Source organism: Hevea brasiliensis, chromosome 2 (genome assembly GCF_030052815.1).
Source record: "Hevea brasiliensis isolate MT/VB/25A 57/8 chromosome 2, ASM3005281v1, whole genome shotgun sequence".
Lineage (NCBI taxonomy): Eukaryota > Viridiplantae > Streptophyta > Magnoliopsida > Malpighiales > Euphorbiaceae > Hevea > Hevea brasiliensis.
In genome coordinates, this window is record NC_079494.1 from 82,644,271 (window position 1) to 82,667,323 (window position 23,053).

A 23,053-nucleotide genomic window follows, 5' to 3' on the forward strand; every position below is an offset into this window, starting at 1 on the left:
ATTTCCTAAATTTTAATTATAGCTTTATGATGTCATTAATCCTCATTTTCTTTTCTTTTTTTTTTGTCTTTTATCTTGTGGAAGACAAAAAATCAATTTAATTAATTTATTAATTATATGACTTATGGCATCATGCATGATATCATGCATGATGTCATCTTCCTACACCTTTTTAACTTTTTCATTTTCTCTTCTTTTTTTTTTCTATTAGTTCTTTAATTTAATTCTCGATTCTAAAATTTTCTTTTCTCCGATTTTATTTGTGATTAGGTCAGAGTCGACTCTCGGTCAAATGACCAAATTGCCCCTCGCCGGTTCATCCCGGTTTGCAAATAATTCCATATTTCTTCTGACTCCCTCACCTAATTATTTGACTGGCTTAATAGTTCTTTTTCGTGATTTTCTCTTTTCCACTGTGTTCATAAGGGTCCTAAGGACCGCTGTAACACCCCGTTTGCATAGCCTGGTAGATTTCACTATTCCGGTGACCGGTGTCGGTCCGGATAATTAAGGGGACTAGAACCATACTTAAGACAACTAAAGAAGCCATAAACACAAATAATTAGTAATGTTCAATTAGTTAAGTATAAATAAGAAAAACAGAACATAACTAGTTAAACGAGCCGAGAGTCACAGCGATGGGTGACCTCCTCGGGAATGACTACGAAGTCATTTTAAACTCAAATTTTGAACCGTAAAATGTGACGCTGCGGTCCTTAGGACCCTTATGAACACAGTGGAAAAGAGAAAATCACGAAAAAGAACTGTTAAGTCAGTCAAATAATTAGGTCAGGGAGCCAGAAGAAATATTGGATTATTTACAAACCGGGATGAACCGGCGAGGGGCAATTTGGTCAATTGACCCCGAGAGCTGACTTCTGACCTAACTGTCAAATAAAATCGGAGAAAAGGGAATTTCGGAATCGAGAATTAAATTAAAAAATTAATAGAAAAAAATAAAAAAAAAGAGAGGAAAATGAAAAAGTCAAAAGTGATGACATCATGCATGATCTCATGCATGATGCCAAAAATAAATTAATTAGTTGAATTATTTAATTGGACTTTTTGTGGTCTTCCATAAGCCTAAATAAATAAAGAAAAGAAAAGAAAAAAAAAATCCTTTCTTCTTCCTTCCCAATTGTCGCCCCACTTCCTTCCCAAAAACCCTCCATGAAAGCTTTTTCTTTAAGCTTACTTTTAAGCTTAATTTGCTTCACCCAATCAACATAACTTCCCTAAAAACTTCATTAAAGCTTGTTATTACAACTTGAGAAGAAGAATTATAAGAAGAAAGAAGGGCTAAAGCTAGAGATTGAAGCTTTAAGTTAAGGTTAGTATGTTAACTCCTTATTTTTCCATTTAAATGCATAATTAGTGTTTGAAATGAGCTTGGAACTTGATTAAATGAAAAAAATATGGGGGAAGGACCATTGCTGAAATTTTGGTCTGGTTGAAGGGAGTATGAATTGCATGAATTTAATGAGTTTGAATGAGTGTAGAAACCTTAATTAGTTGAATGATTAGCATTAAAACCATTAATGTAGTTAAATATAATGAATTAGTGAGATTAGGGTTTGAATGTTAGGGTTTGTGAACCAAATTTTGGAGAAATGCATAAATGATATCTTTGACCAATTGTGGACTGAAAAATGGTCAATAATGACCAAAGGAAATGTGTGGGAATTATTAGAATGGGAATCAAATTCGTAGGTCAAATGGTCATGCTGCTGGCAGCATGACCAAACCTACTTTGAAGGACCAAAATGGAAATTTTACAAGCCCAATTGATATGCCACCAATTGGAGATGAAAATAGACATAAAATAGCACAATTTTCATTAAGGAACCATGGCCAAAAACTGACTAAAACTTGGTGAACCAATTGACCAAAGTGAAATGAGAGCAGGTTGCCACTGCACCAAACTGACCAAATGAACAGTAACGGTTCATTTAGTCATAATACGAGCTAGACAGGTCAAATTGACCTAAAATTTTACGAGAAACTAGATAAAATATAGATCTAAAACTTTCATGAAGAACACCAATCCAAATTATGCCATTAACCCATTCAAATTATTGAGCAAAGTTGAGTTACTGTACCTGCAAAACTGCAGGATTGCCATTTGAGCAGTAATGTTTGAATGGCTATAACTCTCTCTAGAAAACTCTGATTTAGGTGATTCTTAAACCGATGGAAACCTAAGACATAGTAGAACATTTCATATGAAGAAAGCTAGACCAAATTATGAATTTAACTTGATCAAATTACTGAACAAAATTGGATCAAAAACCTGCCAGAACCATAGTTGCAGTATGAACAGCGCACGTGAACAGTAATTGTATTTTGTCTATAACTTGAGCTACAAAACTCCGATTGGGGTGATCCAAAAATGAGAATACACTTAAGACAATAAGAAACATTTTCTATGAAGGAAGTTTTGCCAAATTCCAACAGTAGATTGACCAATGGAACAATACAACTTCGGAGCGCCAAAACCGAAAATTGGCAATTTTGCCAAAATAACCTAAGCTTTGAGAAAATGACCAAAACCAACAAGTTTAATAACCAAAATGTGGTATGTGGGTGAAGTTGGGGTTCCCATACCTATTAAGCCTTAGAAAGTCAACTATTTGATGTGAATAGTGCAGTGAATAGTAAACCGAAACACAAAATTTAAAGAACGTCGAATTTAGCACGTTAGAGCTAGGTAATTGTGAAGCTAAATTTATTTTGGATTTATGTTAAGTTCTAGTACTGAAACATTGTAAAATTGTGTGTTTCAGTTGAAAAGAATATCGGGAAGGAACCCGAGGAACCGAGTCAAGGCTTAGGGATGACTCGCTTGAGGTTTGTGCACAATAAACCCTATTTAAGCATTTTATCCTTGAAAAATTGATTTAGTACGCATTATGAATTTATGAACTTTTGTGTTGCCACCTTGTGACCAAATTGTAACTTTGGAAATTGATTTGATTTTTGTATGCAATATTTGAATAAAATGTTTGAAATGGATTTTTGATTCACACTTAGCATGACAGTTACTTATTATTCCTCCATTTATGGGGTTGAGATTGTTTATTTTCCTCCCTCTCTGGCTTGCCAGTTGAGGTTGTAGATCGAATAAGTACTCATTATCTAGCTAGCCACCTCCCTTATTGATTTTCATTAATGGGGTTGAGATTGCTTTGTCGTGGTGTACAACACGGCATTGATCGGAAATTTTGTGTCATTGCTTAAGTTGTGTATGACTTTGGCAACACTGTGTTTATGAAATTGTTTGACTAAACTGTGTTTAATAGATTATTTGACAAAATGATGTTATTATGAACTTTAATGTTTGTGAAATGTGATTGAGAAACATTTAAATTGTGTTTGGCAATGAATGATTTAATTATTGCATTTTAAATTTTTATTGTGCACCACTGAGTATTTTTATACTCAGCGATGGCTTATTTTGCTGTCGCAGATAAGAGCAAGGAAAAAGTAGCGGAGTGAGCTGCTACTGAGTTGAAGATCACATCAAGCTTTGTACGGGTATTATTTTATACCCTTGTAGATAATTTTGATGTAAATATGGAAATGTTGTATGTATCAATGTAGTTGAGCAGTTGTAAATAAATTGTAATAATATTTTTTAGATTTTCTTCTGTAAATTTAATATTTGTATTTATGAATTTCTCATTTTATGCTTGTGAATGGAGATATTAAATATTTTGAGATGAGAAATCTTGTTTTGTATTGTGAAATTATTTTGAAGTGTGTTGAACTGAGTTGATTGAGTTTTTGAAGGTTGGGAGTTGTTAAATATTTTTGGAAGTGTTTTTTTAGGTAATTGAAGAATTACTCAGCTTTTTAAATGAACTCACAAAATTTTTATAAAAATTGTGGCAAAATTTAAAATGGACAAAATTTTTACTAGTATTTAAGCTTGAATAAATGACTTTTAATTCTCACTAAAATGCTCACCACTTCCAAAATGTACGAAAATCGTTTTAAAATCCCTTGTAGGGTACTTAATGAGTTATCGGTAGGTGAAATTCGGTAGTTCATTAAGTATTCTACGGGATCATGTTATGCCTTACGGAGGGGTAAGGTGTGACATGTTTTAGTGGTATCAGAGCATGGTTTTTCAATAAATTTTGACTATGTGTATGAACATTTTATTGATAAGTACAACTGCTCAACTGTCTTTAATTGATACATATGACGTATTTACATCATGAATATGCACTAACGGAGGTCAACCTCCTTGTGTTTAATCTCATGAAGTAGAAAATTTGTGAAAATGGAATGGAAGCAGGAGATCATTCCGAAGAACAATCTGTTGAGGCTGAGGTTCAAGGGGAAGCCCCAGCGCTCCAGAACGTGAGTGGGTCAGCCACTCCAGCTCCTACTCCAGCACCGCAATTTCCTGCTCAATTTATGCAGCAGATGGCTGCCTTCTTTTAGCAAATGGCGGGTAATGTACCACCTCAATCTCAGATGCCAAGATTGCGCAAAGACAACCACACTTCTCACTCGGCAATATAAAAAATTGATGAAATTTGGGGCTACCGAGTTTAAAGGCACTGTGGATCCACTGGAGGTAGAACAGTGGTTGGAGAGAATGGAACGAGTTTTCAGGAAGCTGCAATGTACGGAAGAGCTGAAGTTTGAGTATTCTATTTCCTTGTTACAAGAGGATGCATATGAATGGTGGAAGACCATCCCCCACAGCCTGGTTGAGCCACCTGTGCTGACATGGACAGACTTTTTGAGGGAGTTCCGACAGAAATGGGTTCCCGATGCATATGTGGACATGAAGTTGCAAGAATTCTTGAGTTTGAAATAAGGGAACCGAATTGTAGCAGAATATGAGAGAGATTTCTCAAGGCTAAGCCACTATGCTGGAAGCTTAGTCTCCACCCCCAGAGACAGATGCAAGAGGTTTGAGTTCGGGCTAAGGCAGAGTCTGAGAATGCAAGTTGTGGGTTTCAAACATCAGAATTTTGCTGAATTGATCTCACAAGCCTTGGAATTAGAAAGGATAGAATCCGAAGGGGCAGTGAAGAAGGGTTCACAAGAGAAAACTGAAAAGACTACGGGGCAAGCATCTGAAAGTGGTTCTGGGAAGAGGAAACAGTTTGGGGGATCCAGCTCCCGTAGATCTGGCAGAGGAAGATTTTCTGGCCAAAGACCACCCCGGTTTGGTCAGTAGACCCAGCAGACACCCCGAGGAGCTCTATCAGTCCGGCAGTGTGAAACTTGTGGTAGAACTCATGGTGGGGTTTATTTCAGAGCTACTGGTGCATGTTTTAACTGTGGAGGGAGCGGACATTTCGCGAAGGATTGCACTAGTCCGTGCCGATCTGGATCTATCACTACACCTGAAGGATCAGCCCAAGTCTCTGCACCCAGAGGGTCACAGTCAGCTGCTAAAGGCAGAGGCAGAGGTAGGGGTCCTGGTAACACCCCTAGAAGTCAAAGCACTGTTAACCAGCCAGTACCCAGTGGCGCACCAGTCATAGTGTATACCATACGTCAGAGGGAGGAAGCTGAAACATCAGATGTAGTAGCTGGTATTTTCTCCATCCTTGACCAAGATGTGTATGTGTTATTTGATCCTGGCTCCACACATTCATATGTTAGTGCTAGTGTGATGTGCTCTACTGCTATTCAGTGTGTACCGATGGACTATGATGTGCTAGTAACTAGTCCATTAGGCCAGGAGGTCAGGGTAAATAGGCTATATAGGGATTGTCCTTTGGTGATCCAAGGACACACTTTTCTGTCTGATTTAATTGAAATGCCCTTCAGAGATTATGACATTATCTTGGGCATGGATTGGTTAGCCAGGCATCACGCCATGATTGACTGTAGACTGAAGACAGTCACTTTTGGCCTTCCTCAGTATGGTGATGTAGTAATACATGGGGAGAGACCGTTATTGCCTTCAAACATCATTTCAGTTGCACTGGCCAGGAAAATGATTAGAAAAGGGTGTGAGGCGTACTTGGCACATGTGATAGACACCCAAGTGGGGAGTCCAACACTGAGGGATATTCCTACTGTATGTGACTTTCCGGATGTGTTTCCTGATGAATTGCTAAGATTACCTCCAGAAATAGAAGTGCAGTTTGAAATTGATGTTATGCCTGGTGTGGACCCAATCTCCATAACACCATACAGAATGGCACCAGCAGAACTAAAAGAATTGAAAGTGCAGTTGCAAGAGCTGCTTGACAAGGGCTTTATCCGCCCTAGTCTGTCACCTTAGGGAGCGCCGGTGTTATTTGTTAAGAAGAAGGATGGCACTCTCCGGTTATGCATTGACTATCGGCAGTTGAATAAGGTGATAATAAAGAACAAATACCCATTGCCCCGTATTGATGATTTGTTTGATCAGTTGAGGGGTGTAGCTGTATTCTCCAAAATTGACCTGAGATCAGGTTATTATCAGCTGAAAGTACAAGAGCAGAGTATTTCTAAAACTGCCTTCAGAACCCGTTATGGCCATTATGAGTTCTTGGTCATGCCATTCAGGTTAACTAATGCTCCGGCTGCTTTTATGGATTTGATGAACACTATCTTCAGACCATACCTCGACCAGTTTGTTGTGGTATTTATTGATGATATATTGGTCTATTCGAGGAATGCAGAAAAGCACAATAGACATCTGCGGACTGTACTGCAGATTTTGAGGGAGAAACAACTATATGCCAAATTATCGAAATGTGAATTTCGGCTGAAGGAGATATCCTTTTTGGGGAACATAGTATCAGCAGAGGGTATTAAGGTAGATCCTAGCAAGATTGAAGCTGTCCTTAATTGGAAGCCACCCAGAAATGTCACAGAGATTCACAGTTTTCTGGGGTTAGCTGGATACTACCGTAGATTTGTGAAGGGATTCTCCATGTTGGCATCTCCATTGACCAAGCTGCTTAGAAAGGGTGTGAAATTTCAGTGGACGGACAAATGCCAGTAAAGTTTTGATGAATTGAAGAGACGTTTGACTGAGGCTCCAGTCCTGAGGCGATGCTTCTCACAATGGGTTAGGTTGTGTGTTGATGCAAGATCGAAATGTCATTGCCTATGCATCACGCCAGCTGAAACCGCATGAGAGGAATTATCCAACACATGATTTGGAGCTTGCAGCTATTGTGTTTGCTCTTAAGATCTGGAGACATTATTTGTATGGGGAGAAGTGCTACATCTACACAGATCATAAGAGTTTGAAGTATTTGGGCACCCAAAAAGAGTTAAATTTGAGACAGAGGAGATGGTTAGAGTTGATAAAAGACTATGATTGTCTAATAGACTATCAGCCAGGGAAAGCTAATGTTGTGGCTGACGCCCTAAGTCGCAAGACTATGACAAGTCTACAAGTTACTCCCTTGTCTTTGATGCATGAGTTGAGATTTTAGAGATTAATGATGAGGAGCAGACAGCAGTTGCATGGCATGTACAGCTAGTGTTGATTGATCAGATTAGAATGGCTGCTCAGAATGATAAGAAGTATCAGAAGCTGATGGAAGAAGTACAGCAGGGTAAGAAACTAGAGTTCTCAATCAGAGATGATGGTTTACTGCTACACCAAGGCAAAATGTGTGTTCCTAATGATTTTAAATTCTTATCAAAATGCTCACCACTTCCAAAATGTAACAAAATTGTTTTAAAATCCCTTGTAGGGTACTTAATGAGTTATTGGTAGGTGAAGTTCGGTAGTTCATTAAGTATTCCACGGGATCATGTTATGCCTTACAGAGGGGTAAGGTGTGACAACCGCAGCGTCACATTTTACGGTTCGAAATTTGAGTTTAAATCGACTTCGCAGTCGTTCCTGAGGAGGTCACCCATCGCTGTGACTCTCGGCTCGTTTAACTTCTTATGTTCTGTTTTTCTTATTTATACTTAACTAATTTAACATTACTAATTATTTGTGTTTATGGTTTCTCTAGTTGTCTTAAGTATGGTTCTAATCCCCTTAATTGTCCGGACCGACATCGGTCACCGGAACAGTGAAATATACCAGGCTATACAATTAGGGGTGTTACAATTCTCCCCCCCTTAAATAAATTTCGTCTCGAAATTTTACCTGGTATCAATCTCTGAACAGCTGTGGGTGCTGTCTCCTCATGTCCTCTTCTCGTTCCCAAGTAGCTTCTTGGCCTGAATGGTGGTTCCACAACACTTTTACCAATGGTATCTGCTTGTTCCGTAGCTGCTTCACCTCATAAGCTAGAATCTTTATGGGTTCTTCTTCATATGTGAGGTCTGGATTTACTTCAATTTCTTCTACTGATAGTATATGAGATGGGTCTGATCGATACCTCCTCAACATAGACACATGGAAAACGTTATGTATCTTCTCCAACTCTGGAGGTAGTGCCAAACGATAAGCCAAAGGACCCACTCTTTCCAATACCTCATATGGCCCGATAAAACGAGGACTTAGTTTCCCCTTTCTACCGAATCTCATAATCCTCTTCCAAGGAGAAACCTTGAGGAAAACTTTCTCACCCACTGCATACTCAATATCCCTTCTTTTCAAATCAATGTAGGACTTTTGACGGTCTGATGCAGCTTTAAGTTGATCTTTGATCACCCTTATTTTCTCTTCAGTCTGTTGAACAATTTTAGGTCCAATCATTTTTTTTTCACCCACGTCATCCCAACACAACGGGGTTCTACATTTTCTGCCATACAAAGCTTCATATGGAGGCATCCCAATGCTTGATTGGTAGCTGTTGTTGTAAGCAAACTCAATCAAAGGCAAGTGTGTATCCCAACTACCCTCAAACTCAATCACACAAGCCCGTAGCATGTCCTCCAAAATCTGAATTACCCTCTCAGACTGGCCATCTGTCTGTGGGTGGAATGCAGTACTGAAGTTCAATCTAGTTCCTAGGGCTCTCTGAAGACTACCCCAGAATCTAGAAGTGAACCTAGGATCTCTGTCTGATACGATAGATACTGGCACTCCATGCAGTCTCACAATCTTATCGATGTACAATCTAGCCAATCTGTCCAAACTGTAGTCCATTCGGACTGGTAGAAAATGAGCAGACTTAGTTAGTCTGTCGACAATGACCCATACTGCATCATGACTCTTCTGTGTCCTCGGAAGTCCCATCACAAAATCCATAGTTATTCTTTCCCATTTCCATTCTGGCACTGACAGTGGATGTAATAACCCAGTTGGTACTTGATGCTCTGCCTTTACTTGCTGACAAGTTAGGCATTTGGATACAAACTCTGCCACATATCTTTTTAAACCCATCCACCAGTAATGCTCCTTTAGCCCTCTATACATTTTTGTACCACCAGGGTGCATAGCAAAAGGAGACTCATGTGCTTCCTTCAAAATGATCTGCCTCAAATCAACATCATTAGGAACACACATTCTACCCTGGTGTAGCAATAGACCATCATTTCTGATTGAGAACTCTGGTTTCTTGCCCTGCCGAACTTCTTCCAACAGCTTCTGATACTTTTCATCATTCTGAGCAGCCATTCTGATCTGATCAATTAACACTGGTTGTACATGCCATGCAACTGCTGTTTGCCCCTCATCATTAATCTCTAAGCTGGCATGCAGTGACCTTAACTCATGCAACAAAGACAAAGGAGTAACCCGTAGACTTGCCATAGTCTTGCGACTTAGGGCGTCAGCCACAACATTAGCTTTTCCTGGCTGATAGTCTATCAGACAATCATAGTCTTTTATCAATTCTAACCATCTCCTCTGTCTCAAATTCAACTCTTTCTGGGTGCCCAACTACTTCAAACTCTTATGATCTGTGTAGATGTAACATTTCTCCCCATACAAATAGTGCCTCCAGATCTTAAGAGCAAACACAATGGCTGCAAGCTCCAAGTCATGTGTCGGATAATTTCTCTCATGCGGTTTTAGCTGGCGTGATGCATAGGCAATGACATTTCGATCTTGCATCAACACACAACCTAACCCATTGTGAGAAGCATCACTGTAAACTGTATATTCTTTACCCGGTGTAGGTAAAGTCAGAACTGGAGCCTCTGTCAAACATCTCTTCAATTCATCAAAACTTTGCTGGCATTTGTCCGTCCACTGAAATTTCACATCCTTTCTAAGTAGCTTGGTCAATGGAGATGCCAACATGGAGAATCCCTTCACAAATCGACGGTAGTATCCAGCTAACTTGACTGCGAATCTCCGTGACATTTCTGGGTGGCTTCCAATTAAGGACAGCTTCAATCTTGCTAGGATCTACCTTAATACCCTCTGCTGATACTATGTGCCCTAAAAATAATATCTCCTTCAGCCAAAATTCACATTTCGACAATTTAGCGTATAGCTGTTTCTCCCTCAAAGTCTGCAGTACAATCCGCAGATGTCTATCATGCTCTTCTGCATCCCTCGAATATACCAATATATCATCAATAAATACCACAACAAACTGGTCGAAGTATGGTCTGAAGATAGTGTTCATCAGATCCATAAAAGCAGCCAGAGCATTAGTTAACCCGAATGGCATGACCAAGAACTCATAATGGCCATAGCGGGTTCTGAAGGTAGTTTTAGGTATACTCTGCTCTTGTACTTTCAGCTGATAATAACCTGATCTCAGGTCAATTTTGGAGAACACAGCTGCACCCCTCAACTGATCAAATAGGTCATCAATGCGAGGCAATGGGTATCTGTTCTTTATTGTCACCTTATTCAACTGTTGAAAATCAATGCATAATCGGAGAGTGCCATCCTTCTTCTTTACAAACAACACTGGCGCTCCCCAAGGTGACACACTAGGGCGAATGAAGCCCTTATCAAGCAGTTCTTGCAACTGCACTTTTAATTCTTTTAGTTCTGCTGGTGCCATTCTGTATGGTGTTATGGAGATTGGGTCCACACTAGGCATAACATCAATTTCAAACTGCACCTCTCTTTCTAGAGGTAATCCTGGCAATTCATCAGGAAATACATCCGGAAAGTCACATACAGTAGGAATGTCCTTCAGTGTTGGACTCCCCACTTGGGTGTCTATCACATGTGCCAAGTACGCCTCACACCCTTTTCTAATCATCTTCCTGGCCAGTGTGGCTGAAATGATGTTTGAAGGCAATAACTGCCTCTCCCCATGTATTACTACATCACCATACTGAGGAAGACCAAAAGTGACTGTCTTCAATCTACAGTCAATCATGGCGTGATGCCTGGCTAACCAATCCATGCCCAAGATAATATCATAATCTCTGAAGGGCATTTCAATTAAATCAGACAAAAAGGTGTGTCCTTGGATCACCAAAGGACAGTCCCTATATAGCCTATTTACCCTGACCTCCTGGCCTAATGGACTAGTTAATAGCACATCATAGTCCATTGGTATACACTAAATAGCAGTAGAACACATCACCCTAGCACTAACATACGAATGTGTGGAGCCAGGATCAAATAACACATACACATCTTGGTCAAGGATGGAGAAAATACCAGCTACTACGTCTGATGTTTTAGCTTCCTCCCTCTGACGCATAGTATACACTCTGACTAGTGCGCCACTGGGTGCTGGCTGGTTAACAGTGCTCTGACTTCCAGGAGTACTACTAGGATCCCTACCTCTGCCTCTACCTCTAACAGCTGACGGTGACCCTCTAGGTGCAGAGACTTGGGCTGATCCTTCCGATGTAGCAAAAGATCCAGACCGGCGCAGACTAGTACAATCTTTAGCCAAATGTCCGCTTCCTCCACAGTTAAAACATGCTCCGGTGGCCTTGAAGCAAACCCCACTATGAGTTTTACCACAAGTTTCACACTGCCGGACTGATAGAACTCCTCAAGAAGCTTGTTGGGTCGGCTGACCAGACCGGGGTGGTCTTTAGCCAGAAAATCTGCCTCTGCTGGATCTACGGGAGCTGGATCCCCCAAACTGTTTCCTCTTGCCAGAACCACTTTCAGATGCTTGTCTATTAGTCTTTTCAGTCTTATCTTTTTCTTGTGTACCTTTCTTCACTGCCCCTTCAGATTCTATTCTTTCCAGTTCCAGGGCCTGTGAGATTAATTCAGCAAAATTCTGATGTCGAAAACCCACGACTTGCATTCTCAGATTCGGCCTTAACCCGGACTCAAACCTCTTGCATCTATCTCTGGGGGTGGAGACTAAGCTTCCAGCATAGTGGCTTAGCCTTGAGAAGTCTCTCTCATACTCTGCTATGGTTCGGTCCCCTTGTTTCAAACTCAGGAATTCTTGCAATTTCTTATCTACATATGCATCAGGAACCCATTTCTGCCTGAATTCCCTCAGGAAGTCTGTCCATGTCAGCACATGTGGCTCAACCAGGCTGTGGGGGATGGTCTTCCACCATTCATATGCATCCCCTTGTAACAAGGAAACAGAATACTCGAACTTCATCTCTTCCGTACATTGTAGTTTTCTATAAACTCGTTCCATTCTTTCTAACCACTGTTCTGCCTCCAGTGGATCCACAGTGCCTTTAAACTCGGTGGCCCTAAATTTCATCAATTTTTCATATTGCCGAGCTGAGGGCTGTGGTTGTGCTACAGGTACTGGCATTTGAGATTGGGGTGGCACATTACCTGCCATTTGCTGGAAAAATGCAGCCATTTGCTATACAATTTGAGCAGGAAACTGCGGTCTTTGGAGCGAGCCGGAGTGGTGACCCACTCACGTTCGAGTCTTTGGGGCTTCCCCTTGAACCTCAGCCTCAACAGATTGTTCTTCAGAATGATCTCCTCCTTCCATTCCGTTTTCTCAAAATTTCTACTTCCTGAGATTAAACACAAGGAGGTTGACCTCCGTTAGTGCATATTCATGATGTAAATATGTCATATGTATCAATTAAAGACACTTGAGCAGTTGTACTTATCAATAAAATATTCGTACACATAGTCAAAATTTATTGAAAAACCATGCTCTGATACCACTAAAACATGTCACACCTTATCCCACTGTAAGGCATAACATGATCCCATAGAATACTTAATGAACTACCGAACTTCACCTATCGATAACTCATTAAGTACCCTACAAGGGATTTTAAAACAATTTACTTACATTTTGGAAGTGGTGAGCATTTTGGTAGAAATTAAAAATCATTTATTCAAAGTTTAAATACTAGTAAAAATTTTTGTCCATTTAAATTTTACTGCAAATTTTATAAAAATTTTGACAGAGTTCCGTTTGTAATTGGAGAAAACGGTTCTTCAAATACCTGAAAAAAAACAATTCCAAAAATTTTTCACAACTCCCAACCTCCAATAAACCTCAAATCAATTCAATTCAAACACTTCAAAGTAATTCCACAATCCAAATCAAAATTCATTATCTCAAATATTTAATATTTCATTCACAAGGCATAAAGCATGAAATTCACATGTACAATATTAAATTTACAGAAGAAAATCCAAAATAATATTATTGCAATTTATTTATAACTGCTCAACTACATTGATACATACAACATTTCTATATTTACATCAAAATTATCTACAAGGGTATAAAATAATACCCGTACAAAATGATCAGAGTAGTCCTCGATTTAATAGCAGCTTACTCTGCTGCTTTCTCCTTGCTCTTATCTGCGACAGCAAAATAAGCTATCGCTGAGTATAAAATACTCAGTGGTGCACAATAAAAATTTAAAATGCAATACATAAATCATTCATTGATGAAACACAATTTGAATACTTCTTAATCACATTTCACAAATATCAAAGCTCATAATAACACCATTTAATCAAATAATTCATTAAACACAGTGTTGCCAAAATCATACACAACTTAAGCCATGACACAAAATTTTCGATCAATGCCGTGTTGTACACCACGACAAAGCAATCTCAACCCCATTAATCGAAAATCAATGAGGGAGGTGGCTAGCTAGCTAATGAGTACTCATCCGATCTCAACCTCAACTGGCAAGCCAGAGAGGGAGGAAAATAAACGATCTCAACCCCATAAATGGAGGAGGAATAATGTGATACTGTCATGCTAAGTGTGAACATAAAATCAATTCAAAACAATTTATTCAAACAATTTATGAGAAATCTGATCAATTTCCAAAGTCACATTTACGATTATAAAATGGCAACACAGTACATAATTAATCAAAGAAGTCAAATTTTTGAGATTAAAATATTTAAATAATTATTATTGTGCACAAACCTGACGTGAGTCGCCTTTAGGCCATGTCTCAGTCTCTTTGAGTTTTCAAGTCTTTTTCAGCTGAAACACAAAATTTCACAGTGTTTCAGTACCATAACTTAGCATAAATCCAAAAATAAATTTCACTTCATTTTTACCTAGCTTTAATGTACTAATTTCGACGTTCTCGAAGTTTTTGTATTTCGGGTTACTATTCACTACACTATTCAAGTCAAATTGTTGACTTTTTAAGGCTTAATAGGTATGAGAACTCCAACTTCACCCACATACCACATTTTGGTCATTAAATTTGTTGGTTTTGGTCATTTTCTCAAAGCTTAAATCCTTTTGGCTAAATTGTCAAATTTTCAGTTTTGGTGCTCCAAGTTGCACTATTCCATTGGTCAATCTACTACTGGAATTTGGCAAAACTTCCTTCATAGAAAATGTTCCTTAATGTCTTAAGTTTATTCTCCTTTTTGAATCACCCCAATTGGAGTTTTGTAGCTCAAGTTATGGCCCTTTGAATCAGGGCTGCCGGATGAAAAATAACCCAGGATTTCTGGGCAAAGTTTGGTGCTGGCAGTTTTGGGTCACCAACTTGGGGTGGCCAAATGCTTGGTTGCTGGCAGAATTTGGACTTGTGTTCTTCATGAAAGTTTTAGGTATATATCTCGTCTAATCACTGGTAAAATTTCAGGTCAATTTGACCTTCCTAGCTCGAGTTATGACCAAATGAACAAACACTGTTCATTTGGTCAGTTTGTACAGTGGCAGACTGCTCTTACTCAACTTTGGTCAATTTGTTCTCTAGGTTTTGGTCACTTTTTGGGCATGGTTCCTAAATGAAAATTGTGTCATTTTATATCTATTTTCCTCACCAATTGGTGCCATATCAATTGGACTTGTAAAATTTTAGTTTTGGTCCTTCAAAGTTAACTTGGTCATGCTGCCAGCAGCATGACCATACAACCTCCGAATTTGGCTTCCATTCCAACAATTCAAACACAACTCATTTGGTCATAATTGACCATTTTTCACTTCACAATAGGTCAAACACATCATTTACTCATTTCTCCAAATTTTTGCCTCAAAACGCTAGGCCTCCAAACCCTAATCACACTAAATTTTTGCATTTCATCATATTTAAGCATTTCAATCTTACTACCATTCTCATACAAGTTTACTAACACATTTAATTCATTCAAAACACATCATACCCTCATACATCCATGGCTGGCCAAAATTTCAGTTTGGTCCTCCCCACATATTTTTATTTCATTTCATTAATTTCTAAGTTAAATTAACTTGATACATGTGCATCAAAACTAAAATTTCAAAGTAAATTACTTACCTTCACTTGATTTCCAATTCTTCAATTTCACTCCCTTTTTCCTTTTTTTTTTTCTTCAAGTTTTTCTTCTCCTTTTTACTCCCAAGTGATGTATCTAGGTCTAAGAGTGTGATTTTGTGTTGGAGTTTAAGAAATTTATGGGAAGAAACTAGAGAAAAGCAAGCTTTCTAAGTCCAAAAATGGTGGAAATGAAGAGAAAATGAGAGAGAGAAATGGGAGAGAGGGAGTGACGGGTGAAGAAGAAAAAATTTGAGTTTTAACTTTCTTTTTTTTCTTATCCTTTAATTTTAATTGGTCCCTTTTGTATTGTATTTATCCATAATTTCCTAAATTTTAATTATAGCTTTATGATGTCATTAATCCTTATTTTCTTTTCTTTTTTTTTGTCTTTTGTCTTATGGAAGACCAAAAATTAATTTAATTAATTTATTAATTATATGACTTATGGCATCATGCATGATATCATGTATGATGTCATCTTCCTACACCTTTTTAACTTTTTCATTTTCTCTTTTTTTTTTTCTATTAGTTCTTTAATTTAATTCTCGATTTTGAAATTTGTTTTTCTCTGATTTTATTTGTCAGTTGGGTCAGGAGTCAGCTCTCGGGGTCAATTGACGAAATTGCCCCTCACCGGTTTATCCTGGTTTGCAAATAATTCTATATTTCTTCTGGCTCTCTGACCTAATTATTTGACTGGCTTAACAGTTCTTTTTCGTGATTTTCTCGTTTCCACTGTGTTCATAAGGGTCCTAAGGACCGCAGCGTCACATTTTACGGTTTGAAATTTGAGTTTAAATCGACTTCGTAGTCATTCCCGAGGAGTTCACCCATCGCTGTGACTCTCGGCTCATTTAACTTCTTATGTTCTGTTTTTCTTATTTATACTTAACTAATTCAACATTACTAATTATTTGTGTTTATGGTTTCTCTAGTTGTCTTAAGTATGGTTCTAATCCCCTTAATTGTCCGGACCGACACCGGTCACCGGAATAGTGAAATATACCAGGCTATACAATTAGGGGTGTTACAACGTTTGACTGGGAATTTTTGGGAGTTTTGATCTGCAGAAGTGTCTAAAGTATTCAAGGTTGTCACCTCCTCAGCAATGCATGTAGATAGGGCCCATATAGAACATATTTTTATATTTTGTACAAATTGCTTAGATATTGTATTGTAATGTATATTATGAACAGGTAATTAATAGGAATACGATGTAAATTAATAAATTTGCTTTTTCATATATAATTAATTTATATATCATGTAAATTATGAAATTATGTAAATTAATGAAATTTGAAAATTTTACTTTTGTGATCTGAGCATGAATGAGATTGTATGGATTTGAAGATAGATTTGAAATATATAGATAATGCATGGAAATGAATATGAAATTGAGATATATGAATGAGATGGTTATGAAAATAATTGATGGGATTTTTTTTGTAAAATATTATTGAAATTTTCAAATAGTTAAATAGTAAAATACGTCAACTGGTAATAAAATAGGGGAAACTCCGCTGGTTTCTCCGTCGAAAAATAATTAATATTAAAATATAACGAGATCAAATTATGAAAGGAATAAAGTAAGATAAGATAGGGTGCTCTGGCACCGAATATAGCATGCCTTGCTCGGCTACACTGTAGTCGGGTGAGAGGTGTTAAACTTGCCAATTAGCTTTATAATTTATGGTGAGTTAGAAAATACTTTTAACTGAAAATTCTTTCAAAATTAATGTCAATCATACTTGTTATCATAGTTTTTATCCTAAAGGACTAGTCACTAATGCATCAAAATTTATTCCCCTATAAAGGAATAGTAACAAAATATATAATTCTAACACTAACACATAAATAAGTAGGGATCAAATAATAACTAATTGTTTCCTCCAAAATTAAGAACTTACCCACAGCTACATCCGAAGTTTCTGCTCTTTCCCCTTGGCACATGGTGGATGCTCTGAATGGTGCTCTACTATATTCGGGTTGATTCACTGTGTTATGGTTGTGAGGAGTACCAACTCTTTTTTTATCTCGACTCTGACCGACTGTCTGTGAACTCCGGAGAGCAGATCGAGGTGCTCTAGTACAATCTCTAACAAAGTGTCCAAGCTTTCCACAATTGTAGCAGGCTCCACTGGCCTTATGACAAATACCCCTATGTAGTTTGCTGCAAACATGGTAGATACGGGTAGAATAGGAACTTCTGATTGTTCGACGACTGGACCTTGGTGGCCTTTGCCTTGAAGATCCGCCTCTATCAGATCCATAGCCACTACTAAGCTCTCCAGTGTTCTTCCTTTTTCCCAATTTACTATTTAAGCTCTTACTCATAGGTCTCTCCCTCTTCTCTATTTCATGCTGCCCTTGTGGGGGTTGGGTTGGTACTTGGGCTTGGGCTGACAAATTATCAACCATTTATTAAAAGAAAGTGGCCATTTGCTGGGCCATTTGTGCAGTAATTTGTATAGGTGGGGCTGGTAAAGTCAAGCTTTCGACTCTCTGAGGGGCTGGGGCCTCACCTTGTACTTCCGCTGTCATGGACTGTTCTATTGTCTCATCCTTCTCTTCCATATCTTTTCACATGATTTTCTATTTTCTGTACAACTAACAAAAGGAGATTTCTCTTCATTAGTTCATATTTATGATGTAAATGTAATATATGTATCAAACATTTGAGCAGATGTATTTACTGATAAAAAGATTTCAAATTCACAGTTCAAAATTTACTTTAAAACCATTGCTTTGATACCACTAAACGTGTCACACCCTACTCCTCCGTAAGATGTAACATGATCCCATAGTACACTTAATGAATTACCGTACTTCGCCTACTGGTAACCCATTAAATATACTACAAGGAATTTTAAATCAATTTTCGTGAAATTTAAATCATCGATTAAAATCTGGTGTTATAAAAATTTTTCAAAATTTCAGCAGAGTACCGACTGTATTTTGAGAAAACGGTTCTTCAAACCTGAAAAAGAAAACACTCCCAATATGTTTTCTCAAATAAAACTCCAATAAACTTCATTAAACACTCCTAATATGTTTTCTCAAATACAACTCTAATAAACTTCATTTCATCTCACAATTCAATCTCAATAATCAAATCATTTCATTTTCAAACCAACCTCATCATAAAAGAAACATTTCATTGATTACAAGACTCAAAAATTAATATTACAAAACTATTCAGGTAAATGAGATCTCAAATTTACATTACAATAATTTACATTTAATTACATACCAAATATTTTATAAGAGTTTTTATACAACTGCTCAAATAATTTACATACATATTATTACATGCATACATCAAAACTTATGTACATGGGTATACCTATGATATACCTGGAGCTTATCTGAATGTGTCTTCAAGGAAGCTTACTCACCTGCTCTATGCTCTTTTCACCTGTGACGGCATGCAAAGCTATCGCTGAGTGGTGAACTCAATGGTGCACAACTATAATTTAAAATCTAATACCATATATATGTTGAGAGAATTATAACAAATAATTTGGAAATCTTGAACTTTATAAAAATTTCAAAGGTCAAAATAATCGTTGCCAATAATATAATCATTTATTAAAATAACCTTGATCAAGAATTTCAATTTGTCAAATCACAATTGAACAATTAAAGTAATTCCAGCAATCATGGAAATAAAGATTAATTCCAAAAAAAATCAATTATGCATAAATCCCATTTGAAATCAAAATTCTTTACTATTAAAAAATCATTCTTAATCTCACTAACTATGCAAGACTAATCCGAAAGGGCCATCTTCGGGGTGATTCTAACTCCCTATGGTCGGGGAGGTCGAATTGGATTCTAATTCCCTATGGTCGGGGAGGTCGAATCATCATGCATAGTATACACCACACTAATGAAACTTCCAAAAGGGTCATACCAAATAAAAACTTAGATCTAACCTCTAATAAGAGGAGAATCTAAGCCTGTGCATATACCATGGTAATCAAAACAAAGCTAACTCCATTGTCTCCTCAACAAATGAGAGAGACGGGTAATAACCTAGTCAAGCATCTATAGTGAGATATAAAATAATGTAATCAATCTCTTTGTCCTTTTTGTGAGCATAAATCACAATACAATTCAATTCAAAGTTAATTCCAATATCCAATAATTTTTATGCTCATCACAATTTAAAACATAAATTTGTATTTTTCCATGCAAATTGCCCATCACAATTTAAAACATATTCTATCAAAATTTTCCAAAATATAATTTATTCAATCCACAACAATGATTAATACTTGTTGAAATACCATTTAACAAAGCTAAATTCATACATACTATGACAATTTCAATAATCATTGAATTATATCCAATACTTGATAAACATAATACATAAGGAAAATACGTCATTTAGTCATATGAAATTTTCAAAACAAAATCAATTAAAAACTAGTTGTGCACAAACCTCTGATGAGTCACCTCCTGGCCTTGACTCAGTGGGTCTTTTCCCTTCCTAGTGTGTTTTCTAACTGAAACACACAATTTAAAGTATTTCAGTACTCATTTACATTGTTTCTAATAATAAGGTTCAATAATTCAATTTTATTGATACTATTCCTTTTATTAATCAACCTATAATATTGACCTTTATTGAACACTAAGTGAATTAGTTTTAATGTCACTAATATGTTCCATTTTTCATTCCTCACATGCTGATATATGTTGCCAATATCATTTCAAAGCCTATTGCATTTTTATTGCAATTATTCAAATTTCATGGCCAATGTTTACTGTCTATTGGACCAAGCTACAGTGTAAATTTAATAGATTTCTCTCGTTAAATTGTTTCTCGTTGTGTCTTCTTTAATTTCCTTTTTGATTCACTCCATTTGGAGTTGTATAACTTAAGTTATGGTCATTTAACCATAACTAGGTCAATTCTGAATTTTAATTCCCTTACAAGGCAGTTTTAGTATTACACTTTACCAATTTTATTTGAGCAGGTTGCTGCCATATTTAGGTCCATTACTCCTCATAGGATATGTCACCCTATATCTTATGGTCACTAAGAATTTTTTATTGTAATTTTTCAAGTCTTGTAGAGTTACTTATGGTCAAGTTATTGGACTGGACTCAATGGTCTTGTCGTGACAGGATGTTCAACTAGAGCAGTAGCTTTGATCCAACATTTGAGCTTCTTACATTCATAAGGTGAGGGAGAGGTCTAAAACAAAGTTGAAGATCTATTTCTTAGCTTTCCAGAATGGTATGGCTCATTTTGTTTGAAGACTTCTAATGGGAGTTATACTTAAAATATTTTGCTGGAGTTAATGGTCATTTGAAGCATTTCCAGATTTGGTATGCCAAATTAATCAAGTTAATTGACCTAGTTCCCTAAGTTTTTGGGTTTTGGTCAAAATACCATTATTGTAGCCTATGTCTTAGTGAAAATTTGGCACTGGTTTCAGGGCATTTGGAGTTATATGGACCAAGTTATGATCATTTTACTATTGCTGGTCAAGTTGCACTTATATTACAAAGTTTAGGTCATTTTTAGGTCAAAGTCAATTCGGCCAGTTTTTGTAACCCAAATTGTGCAAGCATTTTGACTTGGTTCTGGTCATTTATGGGCTTTGGTGTCTTCATAAGAGTTGTAGCTCTATGTCTAAATGTTCCATGGTATAAAGTTTAGGTCCTTTGGACCTGTTTTGAGTGAGTTATGGCTAAAATACTGATTACTATTCATATGGTCAAAATTCTGGGTTTTCATGTCATGCAATTCCGGATTTAGTCATTCTTTTAGGTCACTTCTAGGCAGAATTTGGACAACACTTCCACATGAAAGTTGGCCTATTTTATGTCTAGTTTCATCTCCAATTGGCCTCATACCAATTGGAGTCACAACTTTACACTTATAACCTAATTTACACACTGCCAACAATCACAACCTGCATAAGAGAATTTACACTCCCAATTTGGCAATCCTCCTCCTCCCAATACTTCAATATTCATTCTTGGCACTTCTATATTTATTCAATACAATTCCAGCAAAGTAAATTGGGCAGAATACTCAAATAATATAGGCTCTCATGGCTGTCTAAAATTGGGCAGTCCAATAACTCAACAATTCTATCAATTTTCATCACCAATCAACTCATCTCAAGCTAAACATAAACTTTACTTAAGAAAGGAAGTGAATTGGACCCTTACCTCTTTTTGGAGCTTGCTCAAATCTTAATAAAACTCCTTCTTTTTGCTCCCAATAGGCTGCCCAAGGTATGAGGATAAAGTTTAATGAAAGAACCTTGAAGATTTCATGGCTTGATCTTGGTGGATGAGAGCTTGAAGCTTTGGCCATCCATGGAGTTTTTGGGAGGATTGGATTCTGCTTGAAGATGAAATGAAGAAGAAGAAGTGGCTAAAGTGGGATATGCTATCCACTTAATCAATATACAAATCCATAGTGCTCCACTAAGGTGGATTAAATGTTTAATAATCCAAATTTTTCCTTAATTATAATTATGCCCCAAACTTCCATAATTTATTTTATATACCACATTTTTAATTTTCATGACATTTTCAAAGTGTGCTATCACTCATTTTTAATGGACATTGAGGTCAAAAGGCAACTCTAGGTGTCAATTGACCAAAATGCCCCTATTCGGTTTGTATTTTCGATTTTTCGGTAACACCGATTTTTATTTGTTTCTTGATTTTTTGTTTTTCTTTGTACTAATTTATTAATTTTTCTTTGACATTTCTAATGTCATTTATACCTCAATAGATGTTTAATTAGGTTCCAAAAATTTTTTCCAGGGTTCCCCACGGTCCAAGGCTAGTCAACGGTCCTCGCTGCAACTTCCCAGTGCGGTCACCTATCGCTACAGTTTTTGGCTCGTTTAACTTAATCACATTTCATTGCTCTTATTTTTCCTTTATTTTTTTTTTGTATTTTCCTCTATTGTATTTCATTATTTTATGTTTCCTCACTAACATTTAAGTATAATTCTAAGCATCCTAGCTGTCTGGACAGACACTGGTCACCAGAACAGTAGAACGCACTACCGAATATAGGGGTGTTACACCAGTGACCATTACTGTTCTAGAACAGGACAGATTCTGGAACTCAACTTTGTCAAGCTAATTGAACTAGTTATGGTCATTATTTGGCTTGGGTTCTTCATATGAGTTCTTCCCCTATGTCTCATCGTTACACAGGTTCAAGAATATCTAAATTTGAGCTTGTATAGGGTGAGTTATGGTAATTTAATCAACCTAGACTCATAACCCTACAACTCCATAATTCCAGGTTCCAGATCAGGTTTTCCAATTCACCTTTGAGGTCTTTACTCTTAGAATTTGAGTAAGGTTTCTAAACCAACATTGTAACCCTAAGTCTTAGGTTTTCAAATCATTTTAGCTCAACTTATTTGGAATTTTCTAGTGAAAGTTATGGTCTAATTAATGTCCTAGGGTCAAATGGCTAAATTGGTTCCAATGCAAGAGTTCCAGATTGGGAAGTCCTGATTTATCCTAACAATTTCCCTAAGTTCCTTTAGGATCTAGGTGCTAGCTAAAACATCAAAGTTGTAGTTTTGGG